Source organism: Pleurodeles waltl, chromosome 5 (assembly GCF_031143425.1).
Source record: "Pleurodeles waltl isolate 20211129_DDA chromosome 5, aPleWal1.hap1.20221129, whole genome shotgun sequence".
Lineage (NCBI taxonomy): Eukaryota > Metazoa > Chordata > Amphibia > Caudata > Salamandridae > Pleurodeles > Pleurodeles waltl.
This window is the reverse complement of record NC_090444.1, coordinates 1,341,689,469-1,341,714,516: the sequence shown is the minus strand read 5'-3', so window position 1 is coordinate 1,341,714,516 and position 25,048 is coordinate 1,341,689,469.

Sequence of the window (25,048 nt, the reverse complement as noted above, 5' to 3'; positions counted from 1 at the left end):
AAATATCAGCAATACAATCTGAGGTTTGAATAGCAATGGTTGCATTATGACAAATGTAAAATCTCTTAAGCTAGTTAACTGTGGCCATGGAAAAACCCACCAATTAGGAAAACAGGGCAATACTGTAGTTACAACATATATGAACAAAAAGTGGATAAAAGAAAGGACAAAAATAATGTATAAAACGTCATCTGAGGCAAAAGGAAAATAACCAAAATTAGCAAACAATAGGTAAAAGGGCAAAGCGTCAACATGTCTGAAACTCAATCAAGATTTCCCTGCTTCAGGTCAGAAAAAGGAAAACCCTAAACTAACATAACTATTTAAAAATCCATCAAGTGCTAAGAGGTCAGTTTCGCTCAGTATCCCAATAGTGAACAGCTCCTCATGAGAACACCAAGAGTCTGGGGGCAAAGTCTGAGGGAAGCAAACAGAGTGACTGCTCCAGGGGGAAAGTGAAAGCGGGACTGTCCAAAGAGGAAACAAGAATGTTCCAAGCAGGACTGCAGCAGGGAGTCAGGACCAAAGTGTGTGAAGGAGAAGACAGGCTATAATCGCTCCTGGTCCACAAGGGGAGTGGTATATCAAATACCAAGGTGCACGATGATTCGTCAGCGCATCACTACACAAAGTTCAAAAGAGGATATTGTCCAATGAACATCATTGAATGACAAAGATTTCAAACATGAAGCCGTTTTCCCAGGTCCAGCAGGATAATGGCATGTATCTTAGGTCATCTGTAGGGTTGAACTAAATATAGATACTTTTACTTTCAGAGTTCGTGAATGTGATGGGCTCAATACCAGCTTCCAGGCTAAGTATGTATAACACAATAGGACATTCTATTCCTAATCTAACATCTTGTGAGAACATAACCTAAAAGGAAAAGGTCAAGTTAGCAAAAATTACAAAACATTTTCAACAATTAAAAAAAATACAGAGCCTTGCAGGCCTCACTAATACTAAGCATAAGAATTATATAAGGCTCCGTTATTTCAATAAACACAAACATTCAAATTCATAAATTCATAATTTTTTAATATTGTCAGCTCATGTTATCAGAAATGTTTACATCGCATTCAGATGATTACTGTGATGTCAATGTAGTTTTTGACATTTTTGCTATAATAGCTCCATTAGCTCTAAATAGACGGGAGCACTGCAGAAAAACGTGTTTTTGTGGGAAGTGTACAAATTAAATGTCCTGTGGTAAACTTGACAAGGGTGTTCCACAGAGGGGTTTTCATACCAACTGAGTTGTTCAATACACTTTTCCAGATGATTTCGCCACGTATCTCATATTTAGGAAGTTTAAGTGGGCTGCCCTGGGGCCTCTTTGAAGTACCATGTGTGACGTGGGGAAAGCAATGCCATGTATTAAAGGGGAACATGGCAGGATATTTAGTTATACACTGATTATCCACGTGTAAACAAACTTTGGTAACCTTTGCTGAGCACAATTTTTGTTTTCAATGGTCTCTCCCTCTTACTCGATCAAACTCTGTTGCTCTCTCCCACTCATCACCCCTCACTCTTTCCCACAATCTCTCTATCACATCCTCACTGCATTTCATACTCTAGGTTTCTAGGGAGTTTTTAAAATGTATGGGATTCTAGATGGCTGGACTCTACTCGAATGTTGTTTAAGAAAGAAATACCTGCACACAATTGGAGTTCGTGTAGCTAATACATCTAAAATATTAAACAATTTATAAGAATTCCCACATTTGCCCAAAAGATGGAATCTACTGGAACCTCTAAATGTCAGAGTTTCATCAGATAAATTAGTATGCATGCAGTATTAAACGTCATCCTAATTCGTTCAAGATGTACCTACTGCTTTTCTACACTCTTCAAATGCTGCATGCAATCAGTGCTGCTCATGGAATCCCCACAGGAATCAAGCATCTTCCTCAGGACAACAAAGCATATTCCGAACGTCAATGCATTCTTTACACAGCTAGAGTTCATTCTCCTGTTGACATCCCGTTAATGTCTCATCACTACACAAGACTGACTCGGATCCTAACTGGCGCAGTTGGATGCCAACAAGCACCAATAAGGCGCAAACAATGGGTCATTTTTAGAAAAGTATATGGTCTACATTCCATACTTTTGGAAGAGAATGATAATTTACATCTTCTTCAGTCAGGATTAGAGTCAGTAATAATTTCCATTCTCGATCTATAAAGGAAGGTAGATGATGGTAGATGAAGAAGGAAGAGCTCTGGTGTTACCAGATCTCTCCGGTGCCTTCGATAGCATAGCCCACAGAATTCCATTAGCTGTCTCTACATGGAAGGGATCTGAGATCAACCATTGACCTGACTTGTCTCATTTGGTACATGTTCTACCAATCTTCCATCAAAATGTTAGGTCGTGGGAGTCCCACCCTAGGCTTTTCAATGAACAAATATGTAGGGATGTAAGTGTATTTATGTGGGTAAGTTTGTTTTAGTCCTGCAGCATGATTCTAATGACATATACAGATGTAACTCAATTTGTCATCTGACTGGACGTATCTGGTCACACATAAAAATATCAGGGACACAAGGAACGGCATTTCTTGCAAATACCTTATAAATGACCGCCTCCTCCGGAGACGGAGGTCATTATTTCGTCCCCATGGCGGAACGGAGGGTAGTCTGCTAAGATATACGAGGTCGTTAAATGTATGGCTATGCACAGACATTTGAAATTAAATTAAATGTGCACATAAAAAAACGACAAAGTGCAATAAGTGAGGATAATACATGTCACACCTCCATTTTTGGAGACGTTACAAAAAGAAAATGTTTTTCGATGTGTAGGAAAAATAAATGTGTAATTGGAAGTAGCTCCATCTACAGATGTCCGCCAAATGAACATTCCAAGTTATTTGTGCTTACGTCATAAAATCTACGATAATCATAGACTTCCTGGCCATGTACTGTCGAGGATTCACAGGCATGTGACTACACCTGTGAGGACTCCCATCTTTTTCGTGGATGAGGCTCTTATTTCCATACCAAATTCCAGTGCATTGTGATTTATGTTAGCTGTGTTTTTGTACGGACTGCGCCATGCTGTCAAAGGCCACAATACGCCCATCTGCAAGAACCAGTGCTTAATTTGTAAATAAAAACGTGCTGGTGCTCAGAGTCCTCCTCTTAAACATGCGGCTGCTGTAATTAAATGTGCGAGTACGGAATACTGAGGTGGCGTAATACTGAAGCCATCTCGGGGCTCTTCAATCCATCTAAAGTCACTCCCTGCCCCTTCAGCTCCCTCTTGTAGCTTACTACTTTCTCTCTTTGTGACGCTTTTTATTTTTTCCCTTCTTTCGTCTTTCCCATATGTGTCTTTTGCTCGCAGGAAATGCTTGAGGCAGAAGAATAAGCCCCGGCCCTCAAAAATAAGTGCCGGTGCTCAGCACCGGAAACAACAAGCACAAATTAAGCACTGTGCAAGACTAAGTAGGGAAAGAAGAGGGAGAAATTAAGAGGGAGGTAAGGCTCTCAGAGATCATACCAGGAGGTGACCACTTGATACATGTAAACAGACCAGTATTCAGAAATACTCAGAATTGGAGTTCGTTTTTCTCGACCAAAAACAATCCAATGCTTAATAAGCGCGTCGAGTAGCTAGCTGTACTGGTTGGGGGATGTACCTATCTAACATGATAAATGCTAATTTCAAAATGTGTTTAATCCAGACTACACCTTAAATTGATGCCTATTATTGCTAACCAAAATGATTGCCTACAAATGTTTTGCTTATTCGCTCAGGGCCATATAGATAACAGAGTAATTGGTATGTGGTGTATATAACAAAATGTTTAAGTAGGAGGCCCTATTTGTCACTTTCCAAGTTGATGGCACAATCAATTAGCATCTCTGAATTTCATTAAGAATCATTATGGGGAAAAAATATTTTAAGTGGTACCTACTTTTTGGCAGTCTGCTATTCACTAGCAGTTTTAGCATGCTGTATTTAAAATGTTAATGCATGCCGGGAACGGGCAGTGTAAGGTGCATAAAAAGTGCTTATCAGCGTAAAAGAGCTTATAAAGTTTTTAAAACCTTCAAATTCTACAAAATGACTGACTTCTAATTATTTAATTTCCAATTGTAAGTAAAGGATACATTTATTTGTGAAGTGGCTTACTTACATTTTATAATTATTTAATTTCGAGCATTTTCAAGCACTGAGTATTATTTGTCATATAGCCGACTCAACTTTAAGAATTATTTAATTTCAATAAATCGTCTTTTAGTACAGCATATTTTTAATCATTGCAAGTCATTTTACTGCAGATTAACTGAAGAGCAGGTGCTACGATTAGGGTGTCACCTGCAAGGTATTGCCGTATTCCCTTGGAACAATGCACACAGGGCAATCCCAATAAACCTCGTTAGGTTCCGGAAAGGACAATAGTATAACAAAAATTCACACTTAACCGGTTTTTCTTCAGTCACAGAATAAATCACAAAACAGTAAGTCACTCATAAACATGTATTTTATCAAAATGTATAACTTTCTTTAATATTGAGTACCAATATAGATATAAGGTACTTACATCTATTACATAACCTTCCGATATGTTTAAATACATTTCATGCTCTACAATCTCATACTACAAACAGAAATAAAATTCATGGATCATAAACCCCAATTAAATCTGCAAATTTCCAGACGGGGATCGAAAATCTGCGGCAGCCAGTTGAGCTATGATTGTGTGCTATGAATAGCTTGTGCAAGGCCGCAACTCCTGCATCTACCATCAAAGCCGTGATCGGTCTTTGCGAGGCTGGAGGTCCTGGAGAGTTGGACGATCAAGTCTACATCCAATATTCAAGAAGGGAGATAGCAGAATCCAGCTATGTATCACCTTAGCACCCTTCTTGATACTGAAGCCAAGGCGTACGCCTCTGTCCTCTTGAAATAACTTGAGTGCTGGGTGGAAACAAACACGATAGTTCCATTTTGCTAAACCGGATTCAGGGTGAACTCCTCAACCACAGACAACATAGTAGCACTGTAGGAAAGCCCTAAGGTACTTACACCTTATACCAGGTCCAGGTATCAACTATTAGTGTAGTGTAGACAGTGTCTAGAAGCCAGGCTTTCTAGAGGTAGCTGTGGATGAGCAGTTAAGGCTTGTCTAGGAGACATGCAAAGCTCATACAATACCACTATAGTCACACAGCACTTACACACATTAAAGAAAACACTCAGGCCCGTATTTATACTCCGTTTGCGCCGAATTTGCGTCGTTTTTTTCGACGCAAATTCGGCGCAAAACTAACGCCATATTTATACTTTGGCGTTAGACGCGTCTAGCGCCAAAGTATTGGCAAAGAGCGTCATTTTTTAGCGTGAACGCCTTCCTTGCGTTAATGAGATGCAAGGAAGGCGTTCCCGTCTAAAAAAATGACGGCGATGCAAATGCGTCGTATTTATACTCCCGGGCAAAAATCACGCCCGGGAGGTGGCGGGTCAAAAAACCCCGCATTTGCGCCACATTTTAACGCCTGGGTCAGGGTAGGCGTTAAGGGCACTGTGGGCTCAAAATGAGCCCACAGGTGCCCTCCCCTGCCCCCAGGGACCCCCCCTGCCACCCCTGCCCACCCCAGGAGGACACCCAAGGATGGAGGGACCCACCCCAGGGACATTCAGGTAAGTTCACGTAAGTATAATTTTTTATATTTTTCAATTTTTTTTGGGTGGCATAGGGGGGCCTTATTTGTGCCCCCCTACATGCCACTATGCCCAATGACCATGCCCAGGGGACATAAGTCCCCTGGGCATGGCCATTGGGCAAGGGGGCATGACTCCTGTCTTTACTAAGACAGGAGTCATTTAAATGGCGTCTGGGCGTCGAAAAAATGGCGCAAATCGGGTTAAGACGATTTTTTAGCGTCAACCCGACTTGCGCCATTTTAAGACGCCCTAGCGCCATTTTCCCCCCTACGCCGGCGCTGCCTGGTCTACGTGGTTTTTTTCCACGCACACCAGGCAACGCCGGTCTGCTTGCGCCGGCTAACGCCATTCCATAAATACGGCGCCCGCATGGCGCTTCGGAATGGCGTTAGACGGCGCTAGATTTTTTGACGCTAAACTGCGTTAGCGCAGTTTAGCGTCAAAAAGTATAAATATGGGCCTCAATGTTACAAAGATAAAGGTACTTTGTTTTAGTGACACAATTACCAAAAAGTATTAGAGAGCCAACCCTCCAATAGGAGCTAAGTAACACACTAGATATGTAAACCAGTGATCAGAAATAGGCATAGATAGGAATAGAAAACAGTGCAGATAGCAAAAGACAATAGTGACCCTAGGGGGACTCCAAACCATATACTAAATAAAAATGGAATGCGAATACAGGACCCGCACCTAGGTAAGTGGAGTGTGTAAGGGGAGCTGAGGGAACTAGGAAACCCCAAAGGTAAGTGCCACAGTGTCCCCCAGCAACCAGGAAGAAAAGAATAAGCTACTGGATCTTCCCCAAACCATCCACAAAAGGACTAAAAGGAAGAAAATGCAACACCCAGACAAGACTGCAAGAAACCAGCGGTGGATTCCTGAAGAGGAAGACCTGTGGAAGAAGGGGACTAAGTCCAGAAGTCGCAGGAGTGTTCGGTGCAGGCAGGAGCCACTACCCAGCCATCTGTGGTTGCAGAGGTTTTTTGACGGTAGGGCGAAGACGGTCAGCAATGCATCCCTGGAGCCGGAGAAGAGTTCCTGGAGGATGCCGTTGACGTCCCACGCCAGAGGGAAGATTGCAGTCAGTCAGTGGCGTGGAAAAGCCACCAACAAGCCTTGACAAAGGCAGAAGTTGCAGTGAAGCAAAAGTGGAGCTGTCGGGGACCAGCAAGGTCCAGGAGGACCCAACCCACAGGGGGAATCCTGGAGGAACCTTCAGCAAAGCAGAGAGTCCACAGAAGGAAAGGCAGCCCCCACAGGAGACCCACTGGTCAAGGAATCAGGAGTCACAAAGGAGCCCAGGCAGTACAACTGGAGAAGGGTCCTGCATCAAAGGAGAAGAATGCAGAGGGCTCACTCTCATGTCTCCTCAGTCTCTGAGGGGACACACTGTTCAACTGCAGGGGAAGACTCCCTAGATAGGGAACTCAGGCAGCTGAGGCTGGAGGAGGCCAAGCTGATGCTGCAGCAGCTAGCCCTAGAAAGGGAGGTCTTGGTAGTGGAGAAGGGGAGAATGGAAGGGTTTGGGATTAGCACCCCATGGTTGCAGCAGCTTTAGTTTCAGGGAACCTAGTCAGGGAAAACTCTTTTGATTCCAGGAATCTAAACAAGGTTGTCCCCCCTACAAGGTGGGGGTGACATTTACAAATGGTTCACTGCTCTGGAAAGGGCCTAAAAGGTACAGAGGGTCCCTCCGAGACAGTGGGCTGCTATCTTGTGGCTCTCCTTCTCTGACAAGGGCAGGGACAGACTCCTGACTGTCAGAGAAGAGGATACTGACAACTACACAGTCTTAAAATCAGATCTTCTGCATGGACTTGCTCTCACCACTGAAAAGTACAGAATCAAGTTCAGGGAGACCAGGAAAGATTGGGTAGACTTTGTGGACTGTTCTGTTAAGACTTTAAAAGGCTGGTTACACTGCAGCAAAGTCAGTGACTATGAGGGCTTCTATAATCTGATCTTGAGATAGCATATTTTAAACAACTGTGTCTGATTTGTTGCACCAGTACTTGGTAGACTCTGATCTGACTTCTCCCCAAGAATCAGGAAAGAAGGCAGACAAATGGGTATGCACCAGGGGGAGCAGAAAAGCTTATACAGGGGGTGACCGCAAGAAAAAGGAAGCAGGTAAGTCTCAGGACAAGGGTGGGGACAAAGACAAAAATAAGGAATCTTCCTTAGGTACACAAAACTCTACTGGGGGTGGGTCTAAAACCTCTTCCAAATTTAAAAAGCATGAGTGCTATGTTTGCAAAAACAAAAGCAATGGGCCAGGAGACAGCTCCTGTCCTAAGAAAGGCACAAAGCCAACCACCACTACAAACCCCACTTCTACTTCTAGTGCCCCTAGTAATTTCAGTAGTTGTGGGTCTACTAACAGTAGTGAGTCCAAGGGTGTAGCTAGGCTCACTGTAGGACATTTAGTGGGGGTTGGTTTAGTTAGAGAGACAACAGAAGCAGTATTAGTCTCTGATATGGTCATTGACCTTGTCACCCTTGCTGCCTGTCCCCTTAACATGGATAAGTACAGCCAGCAGCCTTTGATAGATTGTGTTCAGACAGCGGTCTAAAGAAACACAGGTGCCAGTGTGTCTATGGTGACCGAAAAACTGGTGTCCCCTGAGCAACACCTACTTGGTCACCACTACCAAGTGACTGATGCTCATAACAACACTGTATGCCACCCCATGGCAGTTGTTGATTTCAGCTGGGGGGGTGTTACTGGTCCAAAGAAAGTTGTTGTGTCCACAGACCTACCTGTAGAGTGTCTACAAGGGAATGACTTGGAGACTTCAGCTTGGGCTGAAGTGGAGTTAGAAGCTCATGCAGCAATGCTGGGCATCCCAGGACATATTGTTGCCCTGATTAGAGCACCAGCCAAAAGGAAAAGAGATCCGGGAAACTTGGAGTCTGGAACAATGGCCCAAGAGCTTCCAAAACCTAAGGGTAGGAAGGGCAAAATGGTGCCCCTTACCCCAACCTCCACTGAGGATTCCCCCTCTGAAGCAGAGGAATCTACTTCCTTGGCAGAACCTACACCAGAGGAACTTCATTCTGATACAGCTGAGCTCTTGGGTGCAGGGGGGCCTGCCAGGGAGGAATTCAGTATGGCACAAAATACTTGTCCCACACTGGAGAGCAAGGCTGCAAGCTGTACTTCAAGAGGCAGGGGATGTCAGTGGCACCCACATGGTGTAGTGGGAAGAGAACCTCTTGTATACAGATCTAAGGGACCCCAAGTCTGGTGCCACCTGGAGATTGGTAGTCCCTCTGCAATACAGAGTTTTTTTGTCGACCCTTGCACATGGTATTCCCCTGGCAGATCACCTGAGGCAAAGTACGACTTGGGACAGACTTGTCCCTCACTTTCACTGGCCCCACATGTCAGAAGGCACTAAGGAATTTTGTCGCTCCTGTGTCACCTGTCAAGCCAGTGGCAAGACAGGTGGCACCCCAAAGGCCCCCTTAATTCCACTTCCAGTGATTAGGGTTCCCTTTGAGTGAGCTGGGGTGAATATTGTTGGCCCTCTTGACCCACCCACATCCGCTGGGAACAGATTTATTCTGGTGGTGGTGGACCATGCCACCAGGTACCGAGAAGCTATTCCTCTTAGGACCACTACAGCTCCTGCAGTGGAAAAAAAGTCCTCCTGGGAATTTTCTCAGGAGTGGGCTTTCCTAAAGAGGTGGTATCAGATAGAGATACCAACTTCATGTTTGCATATCTCAAAGCCTTGTGGAAGGAGTGTGAGGTAACGTATAAATTCACAAACCCTTACCACCCCCAAACCAATGGTTTGGTACTGAGATTGCTCTCAAATGATTATGGGACTCTGAAAAACTCAGGAGGAGAAGGGATGTCGTACTGCCTACAGGGAGGACCCTCAGAAGGGAGTGGGCTACAGCCCCTTCGAACCTCTGTTTGGTCACCCTGTTTAAGGTCCTCTTGCCCTTGTGAGAGAGGGCTGGGAGTAACCTCTCAAGCCCCCTAAACAGGAAGAGTGAATATGTACTTGACCTCAGATCAAGCATGGCTGAGTACATAAAAAAGGTCACTAAAAACCTTCAGGCCAGCCAGGAACTGCAGAATCAGTGGCATGACCAGAAGGCTGCACTGACTGTTTACCAGCCAGGGCAGAAGGTGTGGGTCCTGGAGCCTGTGGCTCCCAGGGCACTTCAGGACAAGTAGAGTGGTCCCCACACAGTAGTGAAAAAACACTCCCAGAAACTCCCACAGTGTGCTTCATGTGAACCACGAAAAGTCCTACTATAACAGGGCTGATATGACCCTGCTCAAGGCCACTGATGAGGGACAGGAAGAAGACCTAGGAGTAATTGAAAACTCAGACAGCCCCTGGGCTAGCCCAGTGGCCCTGATCCCAAAACCTCACTCCCCGAACAGGAAGAAAAAAGTGAGGTTTTGTGTTGTCTATAGAGTGCTCAACACTCACAAAGACAGATGCTCATCCTGTCCCTTGTGGCTGATGAGCGAATAGATACACTGGCTTCTGCCAAGTATCTGAGCACATTTGATTTAACTGCTGGCTATTGGCAAATTAAGGTGGTCATTATGATCATGGCGGTGTGTGCCGCCATGCCGGCGGTGGTGGGAAAACCCGCTAGCCGGCATGGCGGCCCACACCACCACATAATGAACCCTTGGAGGGCCGCCATAGGTGGCCCTCACTCACCGCCAGGCTGCCTCCGTCAGGCAGCCTGGCGGCGGTCGGCATCATCATCCGACAGGGCAGCGGTGCTGCCCCTCGGATAATGATCCCACAGTCCCCAGTCAACCCGGGGAAGGATGGCGGAAGGGGTGCAACGGGGCACCCCTGGGGGCCCATGCACTTGGCATGGGCAGTGCAGGGGCCCCTGTGCAGTGCCCCATCGCGCAGGTCACTGCCTGATTTACGGGCAGTGATCTGCGCAATGGGTGCAGCTGCACCCGCCACAGAGAGGCATTGGTGGCGGCTCCATGTGGAGCCACCATCAATGTCCCGGCTAGGCATTCCCCTGGGCTGGTTGTTTCCACCTGCCGGCCCAGAGGAATGTTCTTAATACGGCCTGGGGGGTTCCAGGGGAGCTGGCAGTCACTTGTAAGACCGCCAGCATGAACACGGCGGTTTCCACTGCCGTGTTCATTATGAGGGCCTAAGTTATCAAATAATGCTAAACCCAAGACAGCATTTTCAACCACTGGAGGGCTCTATCACTTTACTGTGATGTCCTTTGGTCTGAAAAATGCACCTGCCACATTTCAGAGGCTGGTGAATACAGCCATTCAAAGGATTGGAAACCTATAGTGCAGCTTATCTAGATCATATAGCTGTCTTTAGCTCCACCTGAGAGGATCATCTGGTCCCCTGTGGAATGTTTTGGAGGCTCTGCACAAAGCAGGCCTCACTATCAAGGCCTCTAACTGCCAGATAGAGCAGGGGAAGGTTGCATATCTGGGCAACCTGGTAGGTGGAGGCCAGATTCAACCACCACAGGGGAAAATTCAAACCATTGTGGATTGGACTTCTACTACTACTCAAAATCAGGTGATAGCCTCTTTAGGCCTCACTGGGTGTTACAGGAGGTTCATTAAGAACTATGGCTCCATTGTAGCCCCACTTAATGTCCTCACCTCAAAGAGAATGCCCAAGAATGTATTATGGACAGCTAGCTGTCAAAAAGCTTTTGAAGATCTCTAACAGGCCATGCACTCTGTGCCTATTTTAAGAATTGTGAGAGACCAGGGCTGATTGCAGAGGCCCCCTAACTTTTTGCTCCCATTTTTCACTTTTTGCTGGTGTTTTCCTGACTCTGATGATGCCCTGGGTACTGCTAACCAGTCCCAGGGCCTGTGCTCTGTGTAAAATCAGTATGCAAATTAGGCTAATTATAATTGGCAAAATTAACCTACCTATAAGTCCCTAGTATATGGTAGGGCATGGAGGTTTAGGGACCCCAGCATAGGTAGTGCCCCCATGGGTGCACTGCTAAGGTGCCCAGTGTCATTTTAAAGGCAGGCCTGCCTTGCTGGCTGCTTTTAAATTAAAGTTACATGCAAATTTGACTTTGGAATTAAAAGTAGTTCCAAAGTCTTAAACTACCTTATTTTTACATATGAGTCACCCCTAAGGAGTGACCTATGTGCCCCTAGGGCTGGGTGCCATGTAACTATAAGTGGGACCTTATAAAAATAGTTTTATAGGCCCTGGTGAGGTAAAACAGCCAAATTTGTTTTTCCCTCATTGTAGTAAATGGCCTCCATAGGATAGAATGGGGAGACTTTATTTTAATTTTAAAAGTCCCCTTAAGTAACAGATACTACAAGTTTGGTATCAAATTAATTGTTATAATAAACCCCACAGCTTCCAGTTGTTGGATTTAATATAACTTGTTCAGGTAAAGAGTTTTAAACTTTATCTGAAAAGTTGCCAACTTCAGCCCTGCAGTGTTTTTGCTGCTTTGCTCTGATTTGCCTGCCCCTGGCAGCCTTGCCAGGCTGCCTTGATGAGGTGCGAAGTGGCCTGGTTCAACACAAAGAGATGTGCCTGGGGGAGGAGATCTCCCCTCAGCAGATGGGGAAGCAGGAAGGGGAAGGGCTGCCATACTGGTCTTCAAAGGCAGGGAAGGACATTTGGACCAACCCAGTAACATCCTCACATCCTGCAAACCCAGACAATTAGGTGGTCCCTTGATTAGATTAGGAGAGGGCAGAAGAGGGGTGTGTTTAGGATTTTTAGCCACATCAGTGCGTGGGCTCAGACAGATTTAACCTTCAAAGATCACTTTCAGTCATGATGGATTTTTGAGGAATGTTGCTCCCTGTGATTGATTTTTGCCACACTTCCCAGGAAGTGGTCATCAGAGGGGGAAGGACCCTGCCCCTGATTGGAGAACCAGGACCCCTCTGTTTTTCACCCAGAAGCAAGGATAAAACTGGCAGACCTGCACCCACACCTCAGTTCCCTACCAGATCCCTATCAGATTCCAACAAGGAAGAACTACAGAAGGAGAAGGACTGCCCTGCTGGACCCCTGGCCTGCACCGGGAAACTGCACTCGGGAGGACTGCACCAGCTGCACTCTTGGGCTTCACCACAAGAAGGACTTTGCCTAGTTTCAACTGGTTCAAGGAGGGACTCCATGTTTGCTACAGGTGAAAACTTGCTAACCATAGTCCCCTGCACCAACTCCTGAAGAAACCAACCAGCTGACCACTGTCCAGTGGCCATAAAGGAGTCTGCACCAGGTGCATTCTGGGAGTTGTAGTCCGCACCCCAAAGGAGCATCTCAGAGCTTCTGGAACATTGGGGTGAACTGTGGACCTCAAAATAACCTTAAAAGAACATCTGGAAGAAGTTTGGAGAACTTTGGAGGACTTTTGGAAAAAAGCTCCATAGAGGCACCGACCCGCCGCGGCAACTCTAGCCGGCTTGCCTCAACTGCGACCCAGCCTGACTTGCAGGTTCATCCCGGTGAAGAAAATCTCCAAAAAAGTGACTAAGTCAGAACGTAGGAAGTTCACCGGGACCTCCCAGGCAGTGTATCCAAAGAGGGCTCCAAGGACGTCCGATCAAGATTCAGGTTTGCCCCGGTCAAAGGATTTTCACCTCGAAAAAATGACTTAGTCCGAAGGTAAAAATCTCCACCGAGGGCTCCCGCGAAGCGTATCCAAGGAAGAGTTCCAGGAGGTCGGATTGGACTGGCAGGTTCGTCCCGGTGAAGAAAATCTCCAGAAAAACGACTAAGTCCTAAGGTGAACTTTTGACCGAGGCCTCCCGCGGGCTGTAGCCGAGCCAGGCTCCATCGCGGTCGGCCTTAAACTTTTACTTTGCCCTGGTCGAGGTGCGACCAGATGACCAGTTTGGCGCTTTTTGTTTCTATGCGCTAGAAAGCATTAATACTTTAAAAATTCATATCTCCGGTTCCCCTTGTCCGATTTTATTCGTTTTGGTGACATTTTAAAGCTAAACATATTTCCCTTTGTTATAAATTGATGTTGGATTAGTAAACTGTTTCCTGTGTTTTATTTAATAACTGTTTTGTGAAATTTTAATGCTTTTTGCTTTGTCTCCTATGTTAAGCCTTGTTGCTCGTTGCCAAGCTACCAAGGATTGAGCTAGGTTTAATTTATTGAGACCTAACTGGACCTAAGTGGAGGTTAGTGGCCTATTGCTAGTGTAGGTACTTCACTGCCCTTACCAATAACCTATTTTCCAACAAGAATCCATTACTACTCCAAGCAGTTCATAGTTCCGACAGATGCTTCTGAGGTAGGGGTTGGGGCAGTGTTATCACAACTTAACACTGAGGGGCAGGAACAACCTGTAGCTTTTACAAGCAGAAGGTTGACCCTGAGGCAAAAGCGTTGGTCAGCTATAGAAAGGGAGGCCTTTGTTGTGGTCTGGACCATGAAGAAGCTGAGGCCATACTTGTTTGGCACTCACTTCCTTGTTCAGACAGACCACAAGCCCCTTCTTTGGCTCAAACAAATGAAAGGTGAAAATCACTAACTGTTAAGGTGATCTATATCCCTACAGGCAATGGACCATACAGTGGAACATAGACCTAAGAGTAACCACTCCATTGCGATGGACTCTCCAGATATTTCCACTTTGACAATGAAGGCTCAACCGGACAAGGTTAGACTTATTGCCCTTTGTTTGGAGGTGGGGTGGGGGTTGTGTACCCTCTTTCTTGGCATGGTTACCCTCATTTTCTGCCTGTTGTCAGTGTATTTGACTGTGTTCACGGGGATCCTGCAAATCAGGACCCCAGTGATTATGCTCTCTCCCTGTAAATTTGGTTGCTAAAACAACACCCCTCGCCCCACATTTGGCACACTGGTATCCCCTTGTAAGTCCCTAGTATATGGTACCCAGGTAACTGGGGTACCAGGGGATACCAGTATGCCAAATGTGTGGTTCAGTCAACCAAATTTACAGGGAGAGAGCATAATCATTGGGTCCTGATTAGCAGGATTCCAGTGAACACAGTCAAACACGCTGACAACAGGCAGAAAATGGGGGTAACCATGCCAAGAAAGAGAGTACTTTCCTACAAGTCCTTGCTTATTTAATACACCAAGCTGTCAGTCAGAAGCTGCTCCCCCTGTACACGTGTCTTGTTGATTATTCAGAAGCATTTGATGCAGTGGACAGTAATAACTTATGGAAGAAACTGCAGGGCAACATCACAAGCAATCTCAGACTTCAGTTACAAGAAACATTGCAATGGATAATGTTCTAAAGCAAGGATGCTTTCTCACACCCTAGCTTTTTAATCTGTACACTGCGGACATAGCACTAAAACACGCTAACTTGAGCCCACCACAGAGCAGAGAGGTCAATAGTACAATATGCAGAAAAAATTGTTCTCCTGGATCACTCCAGAATAAGGATCCAGAAAGCACTTAATCCCTTAATAAATATAACAAGATTTACAAAATGACGGCAAATGGATCTAAAACAAGTTATAACTTTCGGGGGAATGATTAAGAAATTAAACCATGACTGGAACCTGGGCCCGCCGAAAATCCAAGGGACCAAAGGCCTGATTTAGAGTATGTTGGATTGGTTACTCTGTCACACACATGACGGCTATTCCGTCCCACGTATTACAATCTCCATAGGCTATGATGGGATTGTAACATGGCAGACAGGATATCCGTGACATTTGTGATAGTGTAAACCCATCCGCCAAACTCTATATCAGACCCTAAATCATATAATTATCTGTGAGTGTGGCTGTCTTCAAAGGGAGGAGCCGAAATTCATCTGATCCATCTTGACGCAAAGCCAATCTGATAATTAGTAGACTCTGTCTATTTAACAACATACTAGAAAGCCCTTCCACAGTGACAATCTGATGGGTACTAGGGGCAACACTTTTACCTGCAATCACTTATGGCCACAAAGGCTTCCCAGGGCAATTTACCGAAATAATGGAAAATTCCAACTCAAAGCATACAAGAGGGTCTTATGGATACCCCAATACAACAGACGCTGTTTGATTGGACTGGAATTCGACGAGGAGGGCCAGGCATGTCCTAACACGGGTGCCTTTTAAAAGTATTACTACAGGATCAAAAAGGTGCCCCCAATACCCTGAAAGCAGATCGCCAGCACATTTTTAAAGAGGGGCCCTTGGACTAACAATTAAAAAAATTTACTTGACACTCTCTAAACAGACCAGTCCAAGCTGAACAAACTCATGCTCTCTCATTCAGCTCTTAAAGCTATTTTGAAAAAACAGATATGATCACTGATGAAGTCAAGCGACATGGCTAAATTGAAGAGCACTCCGGTGCTACAAGCAGTGGCATTATCCGACACTAACAAACACCCGTGCTGGCTGAGCACTCAATGATACCTTCAGTGCTCAGCTGGGAAAGCTTGCATTAAGCACATCATGGCTGCAAGGCTGATGAGCCTCCAGATTAAAGAACTGAGCCTCAAATGGCCCTCCCTTTCCAAGATTGCTAACTGCAGGCTTAGTGGATTAAAATCTGCATCTTTTAACCATCTGTTATGCTGCTGCCCAGCGCACCTTGTTAAAACCACTTTTTTTTAACTTTGAATACAAACTTGCAACAAGTCTTGAACTTTGTCTTTACTACCCCAGAGCCAACAGAACTGAACACATTTGGCAAATACACCAGCCTCACACAAGTACTTCTTAAAGAACTTCATGAATCTAGCTAGATCCTGCCCAGAAAAGACAAATCCTACCTCAGTAAGCAATTGTCAGCAAGTGGTGGACTCTCTTTGAATTTGAGCAATATCCACACTTTGCACTCCACAGTCGATCTATTGCTCCTTACTTAACAACCTTAATTTTCCTTTTCTGAATTGAATGTTTTAATTACTAGCACTTCATATAATAATTGTATTTTTAAAGCATTTTCATTACCACTAGGCATCTTTATACTTTTATGTTTCTGTGTGAATGCTCACAATTGTTGTTACAACTGTAGGTCTTTTTCAGAACAGATGCACTTTATGGACCTCCTAGCCATTGTTTGCTGCTATAACCTTAGGTTCTATCAGAGCATTAACCCCTTCGCTGCCAGGCCTTTTCCCCCTCAGGTGCCATGCCTTTTTTTGGCTATTTGGGGCAGTTTGCGCTTAGGCCCTCATAACTTTTTGTCCATATAAGCTACCCATGTCAAATGAGCGTCCTTTTTTCCCCAACATCCTAGGGATTCTAGATGTACCCAGACTTTGTGGGTTCCCCTGAAGGAGACCAAGAAATTAGCCAAAATACAGCGAAAATGTTGGCTTTTTTCAACAAAATGGGAAAGAAGGGCTGCAGAAGAAGGCTTGTGGTTTTGTCTCTGAAAATGGCATCAACAAAGGGTTTGCGTTGCTAAAATCACCATCTTCCCAGTTTTCAGTAACAGGCAGACTTGAATCGGAAAACCCAATTTTTCAACACAATTTTGGCATTTTACTGGGACATACCCCATTTTTACTATTTTTGTGTTTTTAGCCTCCTTCCAGTTAGTGACAGAAATGGGTGTGAAACCACTGCTGGATCCCAGACAGCTAAACATTTCTGGAAAGTAGACAAAATTCTGAATTCAGAAAGGGGTAATTTGTGTAGTTCCTACAAGGGTTTCCTACAGAAAATAACAGCTGAAATAAAAAAAAATATTGAAAGTGAGGTAAAAACCATTTTTCTCAACGTTTTTCCTGCGATGTAAGATTTTTGAAAGTAATATACCATTACGTCTGCTGGACTCTTCTGGTTGCGGGGATATATAGGGCTTGTAGGTTCAATAAGAACCATAGGTACCAAGAGCCAATAAATGAGCTGCACCTTGCAATGGGTTTTCATTCTATACCAGGTATACAGCAATTCATTTGCTGAAATATAAAGAGTGAAAAATAGGTATCAAGAAAACCTTTGTATTTCCAAAATTGGCACAAGATAAGGTGTTGAGAAGCAGTGGGTATTTGCACATCTCTGAATTCCGGGGTGCCCATACTAGCATGTGAATTACAGGGCATTTCTCAAATAGACGTCTTTTTTACACACTGTCTTACATTTGGAAGGAAAAAATGTAGAGAAAGACAAGGGATAATAACACTTGTTTTGCTATTCTGTGTTCCCCCAAGTCTCCCAATAAAAATCGTACCTCACTCGCGTGGGTAGGCCTAATGCTCGCGACAGGAAACGCAACATGGACACATCACATTTTTACATTGAAATCTGACCTGTTTTTTGCTAAGTGCCTAGCTGTGGATCATGGCCTGTAGCTCAGCAGGCACCTAGGAAAACCTACCAAACCTGTGTATTTTTGAAAACTAGACATCTAGGGAAATCCAAGATGGGGTGACTTGTGGGGCTCTTACCAGGTTCTGTTACCCAGAATCCTTTGCAAACCTCAAAATTTGGCACAAAAAACACTTTTTCCTCTCCTTTCGGTGACAGAAAGTTCTGGAATCTAAACAGAGCCACGAATTTCCTTCCACCCAGCGTTCTCCAAAGTCTCCCGATAAAAATGGTACCTCACTTGTGTGGGTAGGCCTAGCACCCGCTACAGGAAATGCCCCAAAACACAATGTGGACACATCACATTTTCCCAAAGAAAACAGCTGTTTTTTTAAAAGCGCCTAGCTGTGGATTTTGGCCTCTAGCTCAGCCGGCACATAGGGAAACCTACCAAACCTATGCATTTTAAAAAACTAGACACCTAGGGGAATCCAAGATGGGGGGACTTATGGGACTCTCACCAGGTTCTGTTACCCAGAATCCTTTGCAAACCTCAAAATTTGGCCGAAAAATACTTTTTCCTCTCATCTCGGTGACAGAAAATTCTGGAAACTGAGAGGAGCCACGAATTTCCTTCCACCCAGCGTTCCATCATGTCTCCCGATAAAAATGGTAACTCACTTGTGTGGGTAGGCCTAGCGCCCGCGACAGGAGATGCCCCAAAACACAAAGTGGCCATATCACATTTTCCCAAAGAAAACAGACCTGTTTTTTGAAAAGTGCCTAACTGTGGATTTTGCCCTCTAGCTCAGCCGGCACCTTGGGAAACCTAGCAACGCTGCACATTTTTAAAAACTAGACACCTAGGGGCATCCAAGATGGGGTGACTTGTGGGGCTCTCACCAGGTTCTGTTGCCCAGAATCCTTTGCAAACCCCAACATTTGGCCAAAAAAACACTTTTTCCTCACATTTCGGTGACAGAAAGCTCTGGAATCTGAAAGGTGCCACGAATTTCCTTCCTCCCAGCGTTCTCCCAAATCTCCCGATAAAAATGGTACCTCACTTGTGTGGGTAGGCCTAGCACCCGCGACAGAAAATGCCCCAAAACACTAGGTGGACACATCACATTTTCCCAAAGAAAACAGATCGGTTTTTTGAAAAGTGCCTAGCTGTGAAAAGTGCCTAGCAGAAAGTTCTGGAATCTGAGAGGAGACACAGCATTCCCCCAAGTCTCCTGATAACAATGGTACCTCACTTGTGTGGGTTGGCCTAGTGCTCGCGACAGGAAATGCCCCAAAACACTATCTGGACACATCAAAATTATCAAATACAAAACTACCTGTTTTTGTGGGGAGGGGGGAACCTGCGTTTTTGGTCCTGGGCTCAGCAGCCATCTAGGGAAACCTACCAAACCCAGACATTTCTAAAAACTAGTCACCTGAGGGAGTCCAGGGAGGTGTGACTTGCGTGGATCCCCCAATGTTTTTTTACCCAGAATCCTTTGCAAACCTCAAATTTAGCAGAAAAAAATGAAATTTTTCCCTCATTTCTGTGTGGGATCACCGCACCGGGACGAATTTCCTACCACCCAATGTTCCCCTCAGTCTCCTGGTAAAAATGATACCTCACTTGTGTAGGTGGGCCAAGTGCCTGTGACAGGGAAGTGCCAAAAACATGTCGAAATTGAGGAGGAACCAAAGCGGGTCTAAAAGGGCAGTTTGAAAAAAAAACATCTTTAAGCTGACAAGTGCAGCAGAATATTTATCGGTATAGATGAGACAATGTTGCGTGGTAGGAATGTTGTGGATTCCTGCAGATTCCGGAAGGTTCCATCACAAAAATGTGTGATTTCCAGCAAAGTTGGAGGTTTGCAGGGCATTTTGGGTAAGAAAATGGTGCAGGGTGCATGTGAAGCACACCACCCTAGAATCAACCAGATGTATAGTTTTCAGATGTGTCCAGGTCTTGTGGATTTTTGTACATGACAGCTTCCCAAAGTCAAAAAAGTGTGGCCCTTAATTCCAAGTGGGACAATTTTGAGAGTTACCAAGCTCTCATGGCCCAAATGCGAAACCAAAACCCAAAATAATTAAATGTCCTCTTGCTTGCCGTGGGATAAGATGTTTTAGTGTGCGGAGGAGAGCTGAAAGATTGTTACCCCCTTCAGTTGGGGTGGGGGCATAACCAGGCCCATACTGGTTGGAAGCCACCACCCCACAATTTTTTTTATTTTTTTTATTCCCTGGCATGTAGTAGACTTTCTGCCTCCCCGGGGTGTGGATCGGGAGTAATTGTCCAATCTGCCCACTGGTGGGCAGAACAACTTTGGCCCCATTTATTTGGGGTGGGGGTATGGCCATAGTTTGGTCAAGGGAATCAGCAATGTCAACATTATTAAAGAAAAAAAATGTTATGGAAAAAATTGACAATAACGAGTTTTAGTCTTGGTTTATAAATAACACTGATAACTTGAAAGTGAGTGGAGTCAAGATGCAACTTTACAACCTTTGTATCTAGGGAGGTTGAAATTAAGGTTAACAGACTACCTCTGTGATGCCCCCTTCTAGATAGGTTCACTGGGGTATGGGTTGAGAGGAATCCATCAATGCACACCGATTCTCTTGCCCAAGTCTCTTAAAGACAAACTATATTGTAATTCTTAATCAATTCAATTGGCTCCACATGTTTCACCTTATTAAGCACACCAGCTACATTCCAAAACATCCACTTAAAATAATAGTGTGAGTCAGCCACTAGTGACCCATGGTGTATAGCCCCTAAAGGCGAAGTCCCAACAGCTGGATCTAACTGGGTAAAGGTGACTTCAACAGAGAGAATCTTGCTATCTTCCACAATTAGAGAAGCATTCAGTAACCCTTTATTCAGAGGCTCTTTTATATTCTTAGTGCGATCCAAATTGCTCAAGGGGGATTTATCCAAAACTTGCAGGGAAACCACAGGGCTAACTGGCCTTTGGGAGTGAGTTTTCTTAGCATCTCCTTAGGGTGTTTGCATTGTGAGGTAGTCAATCAACTTCTTCCAGGGGCATAAAGTGATTGAGGGTAGATACCTTGCAAGAATTGTGTAGGGGAAATGCACAAACAGATAATATACATGTTTTTTTTTGGGTCCAGGTTTGTATAAATAGCCAAACAATACTGCAATAATACTGCCAAAAGAGGAGTGAGCTGAGGAAAACCTTTCCAGTAGTGACCCAGCAATTAATTTGTTCTTGGAATTGACAACGATACAGACTCCTAGTTTGTTTTTTCGACTGCAATCCAACCCAGTGTGCCCCTTGCACCTTGATTATACTGTCATGGAGGGTTTCAGAGCCATATAAGTTTGAGGATTTTGCCAGGCAGTGTACTGTCTTATTTTAAGCTGGTAAAAAAACCTTGTATTGACTGGGATTTAGTAGAGGTACATTTTTCAAAACTATCACTGTATGGTGGCTTCAGGCAGAAGCTGAAGAACTATTTTTAATTTTGGAGACCGCTGCAAGTGCCCAAGTCTGAGGGGTCTAGTACTAGCTGCCTGTTCTGGGCAATAGTCTGGTCACAGAGGTGTTGCTGAGGGAATAATAGGGACATTCAAAATCTCTGCACCTACATTCAATGGATCCAGTTTAGAGGTCATAAGAGGACCCAGCATAAGTAATTTTGTCACTTAGTCTGTGTGCGCCTGAAGTAGAAGCTATGCTCTTCATGGCCTTGTCGGTTAAGGTCTCTAATGAGGCTTCAATGCTCTTCAGAATGGACAATATTGGATCAAATACTCTTTTCAATGCCACCTCAAAAATATCACTGAAAATAGTAGGAGTAAATTCTCCTCTCAGAATATCCTTCCCTTGAATATCTAGAGGGGGCTTGGCAGGGCCTGATACAGTAGAAACGTTTGTAGAATGTACTTGTTTCTTAATTCGGGTCACAGCAGGTCATTTGGTACCTCTAGCTTTTTTTGGTGGTGGTGGTTGGGAGGGAGGGTGACTAGAATTTTCATAAATACCCCTCTGGGAGTTACTAGGGACAATAACCAAATCATCATTAAAAACACATGGATTAGAATTTACAGGGTAGGTCTCATTTTATACGGTTTGTGGTGTAGTAAGCACAATCTCTGTGGTACCAGCACTTGAATTGGATCAATAGCTTTTTTTGTAGCCCCTAATCTCTCCTTTATGGATTCAATTTCACTATTGAGCATTCCCATAGCAGTTTTGATGGTAGAAGTTAATGGTTGATCTTTGGAGGAAAACATAGCAGATTTTTAAGGTGTGTAAGGTATGGGAGAAATGGTAAGTGTGCTGACCCAATTGAAATGAAATGAAATAAAAGTGAGGCAAGGCTGTGTATTGGCCCCCTTTTTATACTGCCTTTATATTTATAACTTCGAGAGCCATCTTAATTCAGGGGAGGCAGACACTCCAAAGGTGGGATCCAGGAAACTGCCTACCCTACTCTATGCTGACAATTGTGTTCTAATATCAAGAACGAGTGTAGGCCTACAAAAACTGCTACATTTGTTTGTCTCATTCAGGAGTAGTTTGGGCCTAAGACAAACACTTCCAAGTTTCATGTCATGGTTGTAGGGCCATCCATCCGCACCTTGAACCCACATACTATGAGTGGAGATAAACTCCTCTATGTCCCATCCTTCACTTATTTAGGGGTCTAGTTTGACCAAAAAAGTACATGGTCACATTTAATCAAAGCCAGGAAGCTATGGTTCAATGACACTACCAAGGCCTTATTTAGATTTGTAGGGAAATTAGGCTCCAAACCCCTGGATGCTATGGTCAGAATTTACACCGCTTGTTGCTACTCTACAGTTATATAAGGAGCTGGTGTATGGGGGTATCTAGATGTCACCAGTCTACAGGTCGCTGGAAATCTTTTCTTGAGAAGGCTTTTGTCAGCCGCCAACAGCCTCCCTATTTTACTTTGCCATACGGAGCTAAGTATGGTTACCTTGGAAAATCGCATCAAACTAGCACCTCTAATGTTATGGAGAGCAATCTGGCTAAGGAAGAAACCCATCTTAACCAGGCCATAATTAACCATTGCCTGCCCCTTGACAATGAACATGACATTGCTTGGTTGAAATACATAAAAAACCCACCCTGATATTTTAGCTAGAATGGATTGCTATCAGTATCCACAGCGAATTGTCACTATCTCAAAACATCAGTTAAAAAGTGACTTTTTAGCCATATGTAAAAACAAAAGAGAGTGTCTAGAGATGGGAAAGAAGAAGGTGAGTGTATATCTCCCTCTTGTTACTACAGACATTAAGTAATCTTACCTTCTGTTCTCATTCACTCACCCTCAATTATTTGATATGATTAGAATCAGGTTTGATGTAGCCAATCTTCTGGTATCATACCCCCATAACCTATATATTGTGACTCCATACTTGATTCTTGTCCTTATGATTCAAAGTCCATATAGTCAATGTTGTAATTTCTTTTTTTTCTGTAAATTATACTCTGTTCCCAGCAAAGAATTCTTAATCCCATTGCTGAGATATTTACACTTTAGAAGATGTAGGAATTCCCTGTTTTATTTACAGCCAGAATACATTTGCCTGGTGGTCTATAAATTTATCTCAGTCACTGTTATCTGTTATGTGATGTGATATGATGGCATAATGTTCTACAAATACACAAGACACTTTAGAATACTAATGGATGTAATTATATTTTTGCTCTTGTGTGTACAAAGCTAGTAGGATATCTATGACTCCAACAATTCCTCCATTGAACTTATGACCTCCAGTTGTGTGACATTTTCATGGAATCCTCGTTTACACTTTATGTTTTTAATGGCTATAGTGATAATTTTGCACTTTTATGCACATAACCATTATGATGTTTTTTGGGGATCCAATGACTACCTAGTTGAGTTTTAGATCAATGTTTTAGAGATCTTCTTTTAATAACAAAGAGTTTTGCCTAACAATTGACAACTCTGATAAATGCGGGCTCAAGCCCCTGAAGTAAAGCCTGATAAATATATAGTCTGCGTTTGCACCAGGCACGTAAAGATTTCAGATAAAAATATGTGTCTTTTGGTACGAACGCCATATCAGTATGCTGTTAAGGCCTTATGAACTGTGGATTTAAATGAGCCTAGAATGCTCTGTCATAATTTACTATAAACAGGCTGTTACTATGATGTATTGTAATATTGTTGTATGTGTTTTAGCTGTTTTTATCTTATATGGTCTGTGTTTGACTGAATAAAGATTTTTTCTCACTTTTATTTTGAAATTAATGCCATTATAGTTTAATGCAGTGGTTCCCAAACATTTTCGACCCACGGCTCCCTTGATCTATTGGCCACTGGCTGCGGCTCCCCATTATGTTACTTTTTGTTGGCGGGTGGGGGATGTAAGCCTGGCCTAGGGAGTACATCCATTTTTCTCCCTGAAAAGAATTGGGATGACGCCAATGAAGGTATTGTAATTCTATATATAACTGTAAAAAATAAAAATGTAACAGTAGTTTAATTACAGCATGCATAGGGATTTTTAGTAAGGGGAAAATATTGGTTGACGGTAACCCTAGTAAAATGGGCAGGTCTCATTTTTATGTAGTTATAACATAACTGTTTAAATATTGTGAAATGTAGAATCCCTTTAGTTGTGTTTAACCACCAGAGGGCGCTCAAGGACAAAATTAAAAAAGAGCTGCTACAACTGAGTAGTTTTATTTTGTACGAACTGGCCCAAGGGCTATAAATAGCTCAGTGGTTCCCAAACTGTGTGCGGCGCCCCTGGCTAGTTTTGATGGCGCACCAGCGAGCCGCGGCGCACAGATTGGGAACCACTGGTTTAATGTACAATAGCAGGTGTGAATTTAAAAATACTTTTTTTTACATTACAGATAGGATTTGATTAAAAAAATGTTTACAACATTTTGTGGATGTTGCTTATTTTTTAATATATATATTTTACTTGTTTGATAAAACACAAAACTAAACAATGGTACAGTTAATAATGGAAAATATTATCAGAAAATATTACATATAGATATATCAGCATTGTAATATATAATAATGTAGGCCAAAAAATCATTTTACGAAAGTATCTAAAGATAAAACATTTTTTTAAATGTAAATTACAAACTAGAACTTAATATAGAACTTAA